The sequence below is a fragment of the Aethalodelphis obliquidens genome, unplaced genomic scaffold (genome assembly GCF_003676395.1).
Source record: "Aethalodelphis obliquidens isolate GAN/ISIS:26980383/991018 unplaced genomic scaffold, ASM367639v1 scaffold54, whole genome shotgun sequence".
Taxonomy (NCBI): domain Eukaryota; kingdom Metazoa; phylum Chordata; class Mammalia; order Artiodactyla; family Delphinidae; genus Aethalodelphis; species Aethalodelphis obliquidens.
The window spans coordinates 6,013,217-6,031,283 of record NW_020837998.1 but is presented as its reverse complement, the minus strand read 5'-3'; the positions used below and the strand labels follow the sequence as shown (position 1 = coordinate 6,031,283).

Below are 18,067 nucleotides of genomic sequence, written 5' to 3'. Positions count from 1 at the left end.
TCAATAAAGACCACATAAAAGCTCTGAAAAACAAATTATAACTAAATATATATATATATATACATATGTATCAGTTATGAAAGATTCATGGTCCTCAGAACATGAGGCAGAACTTTGTCACTTAAATAGGACTCCAGAAGCTACTTTGAGTAAATGTGTCATTTTGAAAATAAACATTTTAAAAACATATTCTAAAAATTTCAAATCCAAAAGAAGGTGTACAAATTTTTGAGACATCGGCACGTACATTCTTTCTCAACCATCATCTCTTGTTTCATCTGTGAAATACATAAGGTTTATCCAAAAACCTTATGAGATACGTAAATTTATCCAAAGTTGGAGAGACAAAGAATGCTTTGGCTGGAAAGGGTGACAGGTCCATTTACGATAATGAACTGCTATTATGTCCTTATTATGTCTGAAGCCAAAGAAAGACCTGGAGGTGTTCTGAAACCTCATTTGTCATACTGGAGAGGTAATTCTATTAATGACTTTAAGTCAAGCTTTATGCAGTGTGTTTCAAGTGTATTTTAAGGATCACTTGGTCAGACAATTTCCCAAGGACAACAGAGAAAAAAAAATGGCTAAGTGCAACTGAAAATGACATCCAGTTACCATCAACTCTCTTCCACAGTGAATCTGGCAATATCTTTTCCTGGTGGACTATTTCCTTTGTAAACATGGGATGATCAACACCTATCTCAAAAAAGTAGTCTTGCTTGGTTAGCACTGAATTCTAGCCTATGAAAGGAAAAAAAGGCTAACAGCAACAACTGGAAGATATCTTGCTTACTGTTTTTGTAATACAGCATTTGCTTTATTTTAGCTTCTAACCTGAAAATGTTTCATTACATAGGAAGTATGAGAAAACTGAATCATTTCTTACAGGCCTGTAGCTATGGCAGAATCTTAGAAGAATCTTAAGCAAGAATACAGCAGACGTTGCTTTTGCAAAGGCCATAATAATCCCATTTATATGAAAAACATAATTGTGGTTCTAAAGATCAAATACTGATTGTTTTACTTCACAGATGTATTATGTATATGGCATTGAAGACATAGTTGCATCTAGTTATTAAAATCTCTCCCATATTGCACATAGGAGAAGGAAATACACGTTTTTGGGAATACCCTTTGTGACTAATGTTATTAATATGGGACAGGCTAGTCATGAAATGACCATCAAGAAACTCCACTCCTAGCAGAGAACTAATTAATAGAGTGATGCTTCAATACTGGGCAATGCTATTTGTTAGAAACAGCTGTTCAGTATGGCATTTCTTGACTATACTACACTATGGACTAGGGCTTCTTCACTGCCACACAAGAAAAATGAGGAACCGATTTAGAAAGTAGTGTTTAAATGTGTGTATCTGAACACTGCCAGATTTCAAATCCCAGCCTTACTATTTAATAGCTGCATAAGTTTGGATCTCTCATTGTGTCAGTTTCTCCATTATAAATGGAAATAATGTTAGAATCTATTTCATAGATGCACAGTGAGAACTAAGTGGGATAATGTATGTGAATGAAGTTCGCAGCACTATGAGACTCAATTCATGTTAGCTTTATTATTATTATTAAACAGCTATGTGCCACACATCGTGCTAGGCGTTTCACATTTCTTATTTTTTTTTAACACTCACAAGCACCTTGTCAGGACTATATCATTCATTGTTTTGCCAAATAGTTCTTTTGCTTGCAAGCCCAAAAGATTGACTTTGGATAACAAACACACCTACAAAAAGTGTAGGAACCAAGATGATACCAGTGATCAACATAGCAGGTATACTATGCTGCCTCTGCTGGTGTGAATCAAATCTAACCATTTTTTCATTCTTTTATCACTCTGCTCAAGAGAGACTTCAGTTAGTTACACTTGGATTTTTAACCATAATTTGCCTAAGGAAGGGATCGACACCCTGGTCAACATTCCTATAAAGATTAATCACAATGGGGAACAGGTAATCCTATAAAAGGAAGTCAGGGTGCTGTTACTTGAAGAAGACAAAGCATGATAGATAGCCACAGACATAAAGTTTCTAGGAATCGTACTATATAGTTAAAGGAGTACTTTTGTGTTTTCATCTTTAAGGTATGGAAGTACAGGTCAGTCAGTAGTGCTGGTGATGGGTGAGAATCCATTGTGAGAGATTTCTCTTGGAAATTTATTTTCTGAAAACCTGATAAATTCCTTTAACATTTCTTCTGGAGGATGAAATCTCTAGGAAAGATTTAATAAATTTACCTTTAGGTTACATACATAGAGGTATATTGTTATAGGCTCCTCACAATATCTTAGAGCCTGTGCAAACAAAAATCTTGATAGGACTAATTGTTTATGGAGATTATAGATGAGATTTATTACCCTTTAAAACAATAATTTCCTTACTGCACTTTAATTGTTCCTGACTAATCATGAACCTAACATAAAAAGCTATCAAATTGCTGTCAATTTCCTGAAATACGTTCAAAACCACTAGTGGAGGTGATAGTAATAGGAATTGTCCAAATATGCAAACACCTAATAAAAAGTTTCTAAACCTTATTGAAGTTATCCATTGGTAAATATCAAAATATTACATATGTGGGGAAGTGGAGAGTAAAATTCTTTGGGGGAAATTTTTTTCAGTTGTTGTCTTATTTTCTAGCAAGTAAAGATCATCTTATTAAACATCTGTTTTCAGGTTTAGTCAATTTGCTTGAAATACTGCCCACTCACTTTGAGAGTAGAAAGAGACTAGGCAACTGAACTATAACACTTTCATAAATTAACCAGAGCTTCAGTAGGAACTGGTTTTGAACATTTTTTTTTCCTATTCCTATTTTTCTTTTTCTGGGAAGGTAACTGAAACAAATTTTCTTCTGAAGCCATATTCTTTGGCTATTGAAATATTCTGAAGTATTGATTTTTATTCCTGGTTTTGCTTATTGCTTGGCATTTCATTCCAGCCCGTGTTGCAGCACCCAGTTTTTTTTCATTTTTTTTTTTTTAACATCTTTATTGGAGTACAATTGCTTCACAATGGTATGTTAGTTTCAGCTTCACAACAAAATGAATCAGTTATATATATATACATATGTTCTCATATCTCTTCCCGCTTGCGTCTCCCTCCCTCCCACCCTCCCTATTCCACCCCTCCAGGCGGTCACAAAGCACCGAGCTGATCTCCCTGTGCTATGCGGCTGCTTCCCACTAGCTATCTACCTTTTATGGCACATCTAGTGTAATATGAAGTATTATGACAAAATTTAGTTCCCTCAAACTCAAAGACTGCTGTAACTGTATCTTTTGCACCTGCTTGGAGAGAAATGGAAGGTATCTTGTTCAGCTCTGAGGAAGGGAGAAGTAAGGGGGCTTCCCTGGTGGCACAGTGGTTGAGAATCTGCCTGCTAATGCAGGGGACATGGGTTCGAGCCCTGGTCTGGGAGGATCCCACATGCCACGGAGCAACTAGGCCCGTGAGTCACAACTACTTAGCCTGCACATCTGGAGCCTGTGCTCCGCAACAAGAGAGGCCACAATAGTGAGAGACCCGTGCACCGTGATGAAGAGTGACCCCCGCTTGCCACAGCTAGAGAAAGACCTCGCACAGAAATGAAGATCCAACAGAGCAAAAATAAATTAATTAATTAATAAACTTCTACCCCCAACATCTTCTTTAAAAAAAAAAAAAGGTAAATCAGATGATTTCACTCTCCTCTTTAATCCTCCAATGGCTTTCCCCTTCAAACTTAGAATTTAACATCCAAACTCCTTACTACAACCTATAAAACTCTGCATGATCTGAACCTTCACTGACTTTCTCATACCTTCTACTACTTCCTCCCTTACACTAAACTCTCCAGCCCCACTTGTCCTTTTTGATTCTCAACATTCCAAACTTGTTCCCTCTTCAAAGCTTTTTCTCTTCTTATTTTTCTACTTTAGATGCTTTTCTACTAGGTAAACTACTTGTTCAACCCATCTATGAAGGTCTCAGCTCTAATGAAACTTCCTAAAGCAGAACTTCCTTGACAACCTGATCTAAATTTGTCTCCTAATCCATCCCTTCTCCATACCATATTATTTTTTTACAGAGTCCTGTTCTTTCCCACAGAAGTCTTATCACAATATTTATTTATTTATTCATCTCCTACTAGATTGTATGCTCCATAAAGACAAAACCCTATATTTATTAATCACCAGCTTATAATATGTACATAGGCATATTTTTTTAAAAAAAATGTCCACTGTATAAATAATTTTTATTTTTTTAATGAAGAAAGTGCCATCTTAACTTTATTTTCTCTGCTTTAATTCATTACTTCCTTCCATAAATGTTACCCTTTCTCTTGAATCTTTAATTATCTTCCTTCCCCTCTGTCATGCATAGGCTCAGGTTATCTATAACAACACAAAATTTAAACTTTACTCCTTCTTGTCAAGACATGCCTTTATTTCTCAGCCTCTGCCCTCAGATTCATGGATTGCCCTGAATTCACATTTACTTTGTCCAACCCCAAGTTAGTTCATTCAATAGAGCTGGGTTTCTGTCTTGACCTATGTGTGTTAATTCTCACAGATGATTCTTTTTTTTTCTGTCAAATTCTTATTCTAGTACTGGGGTCTGCCACATCTTTAGTTCACTGACTAGTAGTCTCCCTGCTGTTTCCACTTACTTCTAAAAAAGTACCCTACCTTTGCTTGAACTGGAGACTTATATATTTGCTCAGCTAGGGCCTAAGAAATGAGGATTTTGTCCTTTCCTTTTCATGGAAAAATGTGCTGTGTAAGGGCTGACCACTTTCCTCAGGACCAATTTTTTCAAAAATTGATATTGAGATTTCAGTAGGTAACACAATTAACCTCACCACCAGCCCATTAATCCTGTTCTCATAAACTCCAGCCTGTCTCTGGCTTCTTGTTTACCCAAAGTTCTTTAAAAATAGTGTTCAATCATTCTGTCTATTTTGGCAACATCAATCCACCCAAATTCTTTGTAATCTGATTCCTTCTCTACATGAGTACTAAATCTATCCTCTGGAATGATCTCCAAATGATAAAACCAATTCCTTAGCTCTCATTAAAATTGATTTCCCTGCAGTAGTTGACTAACCAACTTGTTTTTATTGAAATGCTCTTAAAATTTGTGACCATTCATTACTGTTTTTTCTCTCACCTTTCAACTGAGCTTTATGTTGTTTTTCTAATAATCCTTTTTTTCTCCTGCTCCTTAAATATAAGGTGCTGTCCTTGATTTTATTTCACTTGTTCCTTAGAGAATTAATTCATCTCAATATCTTAATTATTACATCTATGTGAAATTTATGTACTTAGTTAAAAAACATCTCTGGGACATTCTTCTCATATTTCTCTTTGATAGCTGACTATTCATATTTTGATGTTCCAAGACCTCATTCTCAACATGTCAAAAAGCTGAACCCATAATCAAAACCCCAAACCTCATTTCTTTTAATAGTTACCATTGCTTTTTTCAGTCTTGAAACTTCAGAATTATTTTTATGTCTTTCTACATCACTCCCTACATCCAACTATCCAATAAGTATTATCAATTTTTCCATTACAGTGTTTCTCACATAAAACTCTATAGCCAGAGTACATTCCAGAAACCCATTTCAATCTTTCATAACATATGCATGAACTATACAAGTATCTACTTAATTGTTTCCTTCATTTCAATAATATTTGCTCCTGGGCAGTAATCTTCAAATAGAAATTAAATATCCCAAAAGTATTCAAATGGCCCACTAGAATTCAAGACAGAAAATCATAGATTTGATTTATATAATTTGATGTCTTAAAAATCAGAAAGAAATTTATGTTTACCAACATTTAACATATATGTTGACACTGGCTTCCAACTCAATTCATAAGTATATGTTTATTTGACAAGGCTGGGAGGCATGTTATCTTGAAGGAGACGAAGTATCACAATATGGAGGGGTTGGTGCCTTCACTCTTCATTTTTCTTCAGCTTTCATTAGATATTGTGTTTTACTCATTCCAGTTCAGTGGATTTAAATATTACATTATCAATTTTTAAGGAAATGAATAATCAAACGTTGGCCAAAGGCCCTAAAAATATGTTGGGTATGAAATTGAAGATTGAAAATTATATTAATATTGCAGATACAAATAGATTATATGAAAATGCAGCAGACACTTCTAAAAGCAGCACTTCTTTAGTTTCATTACAAGGTAAAAATGACAATAATTAGATCAGATATAAGAAGTCATCTAAATGTTCCTAATGTTAGCAAAAATATTTAAATATATATTTATATCCATTACTGTTAAGGATGATGTCTATGTGCTTTGAGATAGTGACTAGTGCTAATGCAAAACATCACAGTAAGAAATACATTGTAAAGTAATATTTATATCATTTAAATTTTGAATATATTTTATAATATACATAAGTAGTACAACAGGAAATGTATATACTTTATAACCAGCTAATTATCTGTATATCAGAAAGTACATAATCAAATAGTTTTTATTGATGAGTGTATGACCAACAAAATAGAGACCACTGTTCTAGTACATCTTTCATATCACAAGTTGATTATTCTTTATGAAACATTATTTAAGTCCTGCCACTTCCATGTTAAAAGTCTCCAATTTTCCCATTGTTTATTGAATAGAGTATAACAAACACTTTAGCAAGGCTTCTAGTGTCTAGTTCCAGCTAATATTTCCACCTTTTTTTAAAAACCATTTTCCATCAATTTGTTGCATGTTGGAAATCAACTATTAAGCCAAAGGACCACATAGGCCTTGATAATTTGATGCTCCCACTATTAAGTTGCATAGGATTATTTAAAAATTATTTATTTCATTGACAAAAGTCATATTTCTCAGAAACATCTGAATTTTGGGCTTGTTTTAAATATCAAAAAATGTGCCAACACTGGACTTTTAGTCTTGAATGGCAACAGGAAGCTGGAGCTGAGTAGCAGATGTTCCCTTTGAACTAAACTTGTATTCTCCAGGTCATCAAATTTGCAAACTCTCTCCTTTGTCTTTGTAATTCTAAGGCCAAGTGTTAATTAATATTTCTCACCACCTTTTTGCTGTGGTAAAACAAATATACACAAAGATTGTAGTGTGTTTTAAGAGAAATGGAAGAGAGTACATATGTATATGGAAGAGAAGAAATTCCTGTCATATAGGCTTTTGTATCTCTTAGCATCTACTTCAGATGAACTTAGCTAACTCAACATTACATGAAACACATTTAGACTTCTCATTCTTGTGTTTTTATTCATGCTGTTTTCTCTACCCAGGAATTTTCCTCTTTATCCTTAAAAACTAAAAGATCTATGTAACACTTCTGTTTTTTTTTATTATAGATACTTAGATCCTCCAAGTGACCATTCAGTTCTATAACAACTAAAACTTTGCAAGATATTAGTTAGGAGACATTGAAAGTCTCTACAAAAGGTAGAACTCCTAAATATAAAAAATAATATAATTACTCAAATTTAAAAAAAAACACAACACATCTGACAGGAGAAACAGCAGAATAGATAACTAAAAGCAGAATTAAAGAAGTGGAAGATGGACCAGTAGAAATTACCCAAATAACAGCTCAGAAAAACAAGCATATGGCAAATTAAAAAAGAAAATGTGAAAGTATATGGAGATGTGAAATTAAATGTCTTGCATAAATCTAATAAAAATCACAAAAGGAGAGAATAGAGATAATTGAAGGGGAGACAATATGTAAGGAGATAATGGCTGAAAATTTTTCCAGAACTGATAAAAACAAGAATATATAGGTCTAGAAACCACAGTATATCCAAGCATCCAGAAAGAAGACCAGAACATCTAAAAAGAAACAATAATTATATTTACAACAACATCTTAACAAAATATTGAAGCTAGAATACAGTGAAGTCATATCTTCAAAGTTCTGAGACAAAATAACTCGACCTGGATTGTCATACCATGTTAGATTTTCAGCAATTCCTCTAAATGAATCTTTTCTTCCTATAACCATGTTCTTGTATAGTCCTCTCCCACATTAACTCTAGGGTTGGTCTTGTGAAATGTTTTGACCCATAAGACATTATCAGATTTGAGGCTTAAAAGCCCTTGGGAACTGGAGCTTAGCTTCTTGCTCCTGGGAATTCAACCTCTATAATATGAAGAAGTCTAGGATAGTTTATTGAAAGATGAAAACATGTGGACTCATTCCAAATGAGGTCCTCCTAGACCAATTGTGGCAAAATAATACCCTTCCACCTGACCAAAGATGTCCACATCCTAATCTATGAAATATGTGAATATGTCACCATACAAAGTAAAAGGGACTTTGCATTCAGATGTGACTAAGTTAAAGACCTTGAGATGGAGATATCCTGGATTATCTGGGTGAGCCTAATGTCATCACAAGGAACCTTAAAAGAGTCAGAGAAACAGGTAAGACAACAAAAGTGGAGATGAGAGAGAGAGAAAGAAAAAGAGAGAGAGAGAGATTTGAAGATCCTACACTGCTACATTTCTGGCTTTGAAGACAGAGGAAATGGCCACAAGCCAAGGAATGCAGGCAGCCTCTAGAAGCTGGAAAAGGTAAGGAAATAGATTCTTCCCTAGAGCCTCCTGAAGGACTGCATCTCTACCAACACATTGATTTTAACCCAGTAAGATCCATTTTGCATTTATTATGAGATAATAAATTGGGGTGATTTTAAATTACTGTTTGTATTAATTTTTACAACAACAGTGTGAAATTGATACATAAGTGTTTCTCAACCAGAGACAATTTTGCTTCCAAGGGAACATTTGTCTGGAGACATTTTTGGTTGTCACGACTCTGGAAGTTCCATCATCATCTCAAAGATAGAGGCAATGGATACTGCTAAATATCTCATAATATATAGGAAAACCCCATGAAACACAGAGTTATCCCATTCAAAACGTCAATACTGTTGAGGTTTGTTAACCTTACCCTAGACCAACAAGCTCATGCTGATCCACAAGCTGAATATAGTCACATGAATGAGCCCCAGACAGGACCAGTAGAAGAACCATCCAGTTGAACACAGACTAAATTGGAGACTCAAAGTCAACACCAAATAAAATAAATGGTGGGACTTCCCTGGCTGTCCAATGATTAAGACTTCACCTTCCAATGCAGGGGGTGCAGGTCCAATCCCTGGTCTGGGAGCTAAAATCCCACATGCCTCATGACCAAGAAATCAAAACATAAAACAGAATCAATATTGTAACAAATTCAATAAAGACTTTAAAAATGGTCCACATCAAAAACAAAATCTTAAAAAAAATGTTGTTTTTCTATATAGTAGTAGATAACTGATACACACCAGGAAATCAATATATGAAAAATTAGAGTAGAAAAAGACACTTTCAGATGAATAAAAAGTGAGACTACCAACAAGAGACCTGTACTAAATTAACTCCTCAAGAATGAACAAAAGATGTTAGAAGAATAGTCTGATATGCATAATAGTGAGCAAATAACTAAAATGTTAAACAGGTAAGTAAATCCAAAGTTTTCTTTACAAATTAATAAAAATAATTTATAATGTATGCTGTTAGAAAACAACAGAAAATTTCACTATTAGGATGAGTTTGGACTTGTTCCCTCCTCTTCCTTTTTTTTTTTTTTTGGAAGAGTTTAAGTAGGAATGGTGTTAATTCTTCTTTAAAAGTGTGTTAGAATTCACCAGTGAAACCATCTGATCCTGGCATTTTCTTTTTAGAGATGTTTTTGATTACTGATTCAGTAGCCCTGCTAGTTATAGGTTTGTTCAGATTTTCTGTGTTTTCATGATTCAGCCTTGGTAAGTTGTGTGTTCTTAGGAATTTTTCCATTTCATCAGTGCCCTTAAAAGAAGAGACCAGAGAGAGCTTGCTTCCTCTCTCTCTCTCTCTCTCTCTCTCTCTCTCTCTCTGCCATGTGAAGATACAAGAAGATGTTCCTTAGCAAACCAGGAAGAGGGCCCCTCCAGAAATCTCTGGAACCTTAATTTTGGACTTCCCAGCCTTCAGAAATGTGAGCAATAAATATTATTGTTTTAGCCACTCAGTCATTGGAATTTTTGTAGAGCAGCCCAAAATAACTAAGACATGGTTGTTCCTCAAAAAATTAAAGATAAAATTATCGTATGACCCAGCAATTCCACTTATGGGTATATACTCAGAAAAGCTTGAAAGCAAGATCTAGAAGAGATATTTGTACACCCATGACATTGGCAGCATTATTCACAGTAATCAAATGTGGAAGCAACCCAAGTGTCCATCTATGGATGAATGGATGAACAAGATATGACATATACATTCAGTTACAAATTGGATATATGTCCAAAAGAAAAATAAAGATCTAAATAAATGAAGATATAGTCATTGTTCATGGACAGGGAGATGCAGTTTTATTAAGATATCAATTGTTACTACTTCATCTATAGACTCAACGCAATCCCAAACAAAATCCCAGCTACTTATTTTGTTGATATCCACAAACTGATTCCAAAGTTTATATGGAGAGGCAAAAGACCCAAAATAGTCAATAAAATATTGAGGAATAACAAAGTCAGAGGCATGAAACTACTCAACTTCAGGATTTACTATAAAGCTATAGTAATCAAGACAGTGCAGTACTGGTGAAATAATAGACAAATAGATCAATGGAACAGAACAGACAGCCCAGGAATAGAGCAACCAAATATAGTCAACTGACTTTTGACAAAGTTGCAAAGGCAATAAAATGAAGAAAATTGTGTCTTTTCAACAAGTGGTATTGGAACAACTGGACACCCACATGCCAGAAATAATAATAATTATTATAAAAATTTATTCAAAATGGATCATAGGCCTAAATGTAAAATGTAAAATTATAAAACTCCTAAAAGGTAACATACAAATAAATTTAGATTACCTTGAGTTTGCCAGTGACTTTTTAGACACAAAAGCAACAGTACAATCCATTGAAAGAAATAACTGATAAGCTGGACTTCATTAAAATTAAAAACTTCTGCTCTGTGAAAGACAGTGTCAAGAGAATGAGAAGACAAGCCACAGTCTTGTCTTCACAAATCCGATAAGACAGATATTTTAATCCTTTAATAATTTATTGCTTGGTCCCATTCTATGTTTCTGACTTTCACAGATTTCTCGTCAGAATTAGTTTGGAGTATGGAAAACAAAAATTAATAATAAATTATAATAATTACTATTTAGTGAATCTTAAGTATTTTACTTTATTCTAAGAATAAGATATGTCAGTACTAATATAAATTTCTTTTGAAAATAAATTCATCAGATCTTTCTAAGCCTGGAAGATATACCATCTATACTAGTGACTCTACCAGTTAACCAGACACTGAGGGGCAGATTAGCTAGTCATATGACACTGAGAACCCATCTGTCACTCAAATATGACAATGTCTTTGGAGCCTATAGTAGATCTCACAGAGATTAGAGAGAAAGATTGAGTTAAACCTGAGAAAATTTTAGAAAAGCCACACTATCCCCAGAGATTCTGTAATGGTGGTTCCGGTGCTGATACAAAGGCCCCAATATGTCAGATGTGCCTGAAGTATTTGAATTTCCTTTGATAATTTTTATAGTGTGGACAGAATTCTTGATTTTATGATGACTTTATGAAGTCTAGAGCATTCTATACTTATGGAAGAGAGGATCAGTGTCTTTACAGGTATTGCATGTAACCCAGCACCAATTTACACCATGCAATAATGAATAATCATTTGAGGCAGTAATTCCAAGTAACACATTTTAATGCCTTTCAATACTTTATTATTATAATGTTCCTCTTGTGTCTTAAAGAAATAGTACTGTCCATGGATATTTCTATTTAAAATATCAATAAAAACAACAACTTTTGTTTTCTCATTTACCCACCTGAATTTGTTCTAAATGAGAATAACTGATTTTAGGTACATGTGAAAAATACTTAGATTGAAGCTGGATTTTATTAAAATTAAAAATTTCTGCTCTGTAAAATATAATGTCAAAAGGATTAGAAGACAAGCCACACATGGGGATAAAATAAAATAAAATAAAACATATAAAGGTATATGTTTGTATCCAAAGTATACAAACTCTTAAAAATTAACTAGAAAATGAACAACTCAATTAAAAATTGGGCAAAATATTAGAACAGACAAGTTACTACAGGAGATATACAGATGAAAAATATTAATGTGAAAAGATGTGCCACATCATCTCATCAAAGATTTGAAAATAAAATGAGATACCACTACACACCTATTAAAATGGCCAAAATCTAGAAAAATGACTCCACCAAATGCTGGTGAGGATGTGGAGTTACAGGAACTCTCATACCTTGCTGGTGGGAATGCAAAATGATACAAATACTTTGGAAGACAGTTTAGCAGATTCTTACAAAATTTAACATTCTCTTATCATATGATTCAGCAATCATGATCCTTGGTGTTTACCCAAATGATTGAAAACTTATGCCAATTTTAAAAACCTGTAAATGAATATTTGTAGCATCTTTATTCATAATTGCTAAAACGTGGAACCCATCAAGATGTGCTTCAGTGGGTAAATGGATAAATTGTGGTATATCTAAACAATGGAGTATTATTCAGCACTATAGAGAAATGAGCCATCAAGATATACAAAGACATGGAGGAAAATTAAATGCACAATACTAAGTTAAGAAAGTCAAATATAAAGGGCTAAATACTGTATGATTCCAACTATAAGACATCCTGGAAAAGAAAAATCTATGGGAAAATAAAAAATCAGTGGTTGCTAGGGGTGGGGAGAGGGATGAATGAATAAGCAAAGCAGAGAAATTTTTAAGGCAGTGAAACTTGTTTTGTATGATATTATAATGGTGGGTAATTATCGTTGTTCTTTTGTCCAAACTCATAGAAGGTACATCAAGTGTGAACACTAATGAAACTATGGACTTTGACTAATAATGGCATGTCAATGTAGACTCATTAATTGTAAGAAATATACCACTCTGGTATGGTATGTTGATAATAGGAGAGGCTATGTTTGTTGGGGGGGGGGGGAAGTGGTATATGCGAACTCTGTGTACTTTCTCTTTCTTAGTTTTGCTATTACCCTGAAGCTTATTCAAATCAAAGTATATTTAGGTGGAGCAAACACAAAATAACTCATGTGCCATTAATAAATATGTTGTTTAATGTCCAAATTTTTGAGGGTTTTCCAGCTCTGTTTACATTATTAGTTTTTAGTTTCATTCCTTTGTGGTATGAGAATGTACATGGTATGATTTTTATTTTTTTAAACTCATTAAAGTGTTTTTGGGCCAATAATGTCATCTATCTTGGTGAATTTTCTATATGACCTTCAGAAGAATATATATTCTGCCATTGTTGAATGGAATGTTCTAAGTGTCAACTTGATCAAGTTGATTGATAGTACTATACAAGTCAGCTATATCCTTACTGATATTCTGTCTGCTTGATATATCAATTACAAAAGGAGGTGTTGAAGTCTCCAACCATAATAGTGGATTTGTCTATATATCCTTTTATTTCTATCAGATTTGGGCTTATGTATTTGGACAGTTTTTCAGTGCATGCACATTTAAGATTTGTATGTTTTCTTGCATATGTGACCTACTTATTATTATGTAATATATCTCTTTATCTTTGGTAATTTTCATTGTACTGAAGTCTACTTTGTTTTAAATTACCATATCTATTCCAGCTTTCTTTTGCTTAGAATTAACATGGTTTACCTTTTCCCAATTCTTCCTTTTAATTTAAGTCTTTAAATTTAATGTATCTTTATGGTACATAACAGATAGCTGTGTTTTTTTATTTCACACTATCTGTGTATTTTAATAAGTGCATTTAGATCATTCACATTTAAAGTGATTATTAACATTAAATTAATATTTATCATGTTTATGGCTGTTTTCAATTAATGTATTTGCTTTTGTTTATTTTGTACCCTCTTTTTCTGCCTTTCCTAATTAATTTTTTTTAATTGAAGTAGAGTCAATTTACAATGTTTTATTAGTTTCAGGTATACAAACATAATGATTAAATATTTTATAGATTATACTTAATTTAAAGTTATTACAAAACAAGACCTACACTTCCCTGTGTTGTACAATATATTCTTGTTGCTTATCTATTTTATACATTGTAGTTTGTACCTCTCAATCCCATACTCTACCTTGCCCCTCTCTCCTTCCTTCTCCCCATTGGTAACGATTAGTTTGTTCTCTATATATGTGAGTCTGTTTATGTTTTGTTACATACATTTGTTTTATTTTTTAGATTCCACATATAAGTAATAACATAGAGTATTTACCTTTCTCTGTCTGATTTATTTCACTAATCGTAATACTCTAGGTCAATCCACATTGTTGCAAATGGCAGAATTTCATTCCTTTTTATGGCTGAATGTATATACATATATACATATGTATATATATACAAATATGTATATATGTATATCACATCTTCTTTATACATTCATATGTTGATAGACACTTAAGTTGCTTACATGTCTTGGCTATTGTAAATAATGCTGCTATGAACATTGGGGTGCATGTATCTTTTTGAATTACTGTTTTCATTTTCTTTGGGTATATACCCAGGAGTGGAATTGCCAGATAATTTGGTAGCTCTATTTTTAGTTTTTTAAGGAACTTCCATATTATTTTCCACAGTGGCTGCCCCACTTTACATTCCCACCAAAAGTGTACAAAGGTTCCCTTTTCTTCACATCCTCACCAATATGTGTTATTTGTAGACTTTTGATTAAAGTCATTCTGAGAGGTGAATTGATATCTCATTGTGGTTTTGATTTGCATTTCTCTAATGGTTAGAGATGCTAAGCATTTTTTCATGTGCCTGTTATCCATCTGTATGTCTTCTTTGGAAAAATGTTTATCAGGTCTTCTGCCCACTTTTTAATTGGGTTGTTTGTTTTTTGGATGTTGAGTTGGATGAGCTGTTTATATATTTTGGATATTAACCCCTTATCGGTCATGTCATTTGCAAATATTTTCTTCCATTCAGTAGGTTTTTCCTTTCATATTGTGGATGGTTTCCGTTGCTGTGAAAAAAAATTGTAAGTTTGAGTCCTATTTGTTTATTTCTGCTTTGATTTCTTTTGCTTTAGGACACATGTGCAAAATACTGCTATGATTTATGTCAAAGGGTGCTCTGTCTATGCTCTTTTCTAGTTTTATGGTTCAGAGCTTACATTTAGGTCTTTAATCCATTTTGAGTTTATTTTTGTATTTGGTGTGAGGAAGTATTCTAATCTCATATTTTACACATAACTATCTGGTTTTCACACCACCAATTATTGAAGAGACTGTCTTTTCCCCATTGTATATTCTTTCCTCTTTTGTCATAGATTAATTGACCATAAGTGGTTAGATTTATCTCTGTGTTCTCTATCCTGTTACATTGATTTCTGTTTTTGTGCCATCTTCTGTTTCTAATACTGTTTGATAGACAACTTTCAGCCAGTATCTAGTGCTCTTTTTGTTGCTGTGTGTCTCTGACCATGTTCTACTGGGTCAGAAAACTGCTTCTTGAAATGGATCCTGCTACCTAAAAGTCCTGGCACAACCCAGTCCAGGTTCCAGTGAGGCCAATGTGAACATTACATTTTAAAGCTTTTATAACCTTTGTTACTCTAGCCTTTGGATTCTTGATTCTATGAGCTTCATCTACAATAACAGCTGACCATTCCAAACTGCTAAGTTCATCCAGACACAAGTACAGTATTTCATAAGCCGTTACAGCAATTTCACATTTCCTCTGCTTTACACAAGTCGGTTCATTGTCTTTTTTGTTACCATGTAAAATAGTGATTCTGAAATATCCCCAGGTGTCCAATTCATCCTTCCAGTTGTAGAGGACAGAAAGAGGAGCAACTATTAAGAACATATTTTTTGCTATAAGAGAAGAGGTGCTCCTTTTTCATACTTTGTAGTAAAACCTCTGTCATTTTATTTTCAATATCTTCATGAGTAATCTATTTATGCAAAACTGCCACCAAAAATGAAATACCCTGTACTATTTTTCCAAGTTCCATATCATCACCAAGAATACTCCCTCTTCCTTGGATGAATTGTCCATAGATAAACCGGACTCCTTCCCTTTGGTAGTCTGTCAAATACCCATTAATTGTATAAGGAATAGAGTTTCAATCTTCAGATAAGAGAAAGCAATAGCAGAAGATGGAAATTTTCTGTCTAGGAAGTAAGGTTTTTCCAAATCTTCATCATCAAATATAAAATTCCTGAAGCAATCTTTAACAGTTCTTACTTCTTGAAATCTTTTGAGAAGTATTTTCCTTTCTTGAAAATCTGAATATAAGATGATGCAAATGACTTCCTATTTTCATCCACAGTGATAGATTTTATGAAGTTTTATGAAGTGATAGATTTTTATAAAGTTTTTCATTATCTGGAGAAGAGGAAAGACATCTTTCTCCTGGATGCCATGTATTTGCCAGTCGTTTCCACACCTGGTTTCTAGGCAGAAGGATCCGTCTGGCCAGGGGGAGGGGCCTGACAGTTTGGCTGCATTTAGCCCCAGGCCAGGCAGGAGGATGACAAGGAGGAGGCCAGTGGGAGGATGGTGGCCAATACCACTTCCTGCTGCCCTCTATACAGTGCCTCCCCCATGTGTCCCGTTAACATGTGACAGAGGGAACAAAGGAGGGGCCCAAGGCGATGAAGGGAGAAAGGACAGTGGCCAAAGTATGCTGTGGAAGCTGACAAGGCAGCACTCACTTAGTCCTCTAGAGCTCTGCCATGGTGGAGGACAACAGGTGGGCAAGTCAACCCCCTACCCTCCCTTCCAGTGTTGGGCCTCCCTTTACAGCACACTGCAACTTCCCAATTCTGAAATGTTTGTGAGAATTCATCAGTGAAGCCATTGAGCCATGAGCTTTTTGTTGGAAGGTTGTTAATTACTGATTCAATTTTTTACTGGTAATTTGTCTGTTCATATTTTTTATTTCTTCATGATTCAGTTTTTGATAGGTTTTATGTTTCTAGGTATTTATTCATTTCTTCCAGACTGTACAATTTGTTGGCATATAATTATTCATAGTAGTCTCCTACAGTCCTTTGTATTTATGTGGTATCAGTTGTAATGTCTCCTCTTTCATATATAATTTTATTTATTTGTCTTCCTTTTTTCTTGGTAATCCAGCTAATAGTTTGTCTATTTTGTTTATGCTTTCAAAAACTAATTCCTAGTGTCATTGATCTTTTCTATTCTCTTTTTGTCTCTAATTTATTTCCACTCTGATGTTTATTTCCTGCCTTCTGTTAATTTTGGACTTAGTTTGTTCCTTTTCTAGTTCCCTGATATGTAAAATTAGGTTTATTTTAGCTCTTTCTTGTTTTTTTTTTGTTTGTTTGTTTTTGGCTTTACAAGCTTTATTTCTCCTTCAATTCAGAGTTTATGATTTGTCTATCACTGATATCTTAAAATTAAGAAGGCACATTCTGTTTTATAATGTTACCAACAATTTAAAAAGAAGATTATTTTTTTTAAAGATTTTTAGAAGTTTCATGTAATGTCTGAAACATTTATATTAACATGTTTCCATTAAAATAACCCAAAGAGAGACTTCTGGGAAGATGGCGGAAGAATAAGTCATGGAGATCACCTTCCTTCCCACAGATACACCAGAAATACATCTACACGTGGAACAACTCCTACAGAACACCTACTGAATGCTGGCAGAAGACCTAAGACCTCCCAAAAGGCAAGAAACACCCCACATACATGGGTAGGGCAAAAGAAAAAAGAATAAACAGAGACAAAAGGATAGGGACGGGTCCTGCACCAGCGGGAGGGAGCTGTGAAGGAGGAAAAGTGTCCACACACTAGGAAGCCCCTTTGTGGGTGGAGACTGCAGGTGGCGGGGGGGGGGTGAGCTTCGGAGCCACGGAGGAGAGCACAGCAACAGGGGTGTGGAGGGCAAAGCGGAGAGATTCCAGCACAGAGGATCAGGGCCGACCGGCACTCACCAGCCCGAGAGACTTGTCTGCTACCCCGCCGGAGTGGGCGGGGCTTCGGTCAG

The 18,067-nt window shown here is 34.4% G+C and overlaps 1 pseudogene; it reads right to left on the bottom strand.

Moving 5' to 3' along the window:
- Positions 1-15,481: 15,481 nt before the first annotated feature.
- LOC113609104 (DNA excision repair protein ERCC-6-like 2) lies at positions 15,482-16,556 on the bottom strand (annotated as a pseudogene).
- Between the last annotated feature and the right edge of the window lie 1,511 nt (positions 16,557-18,067).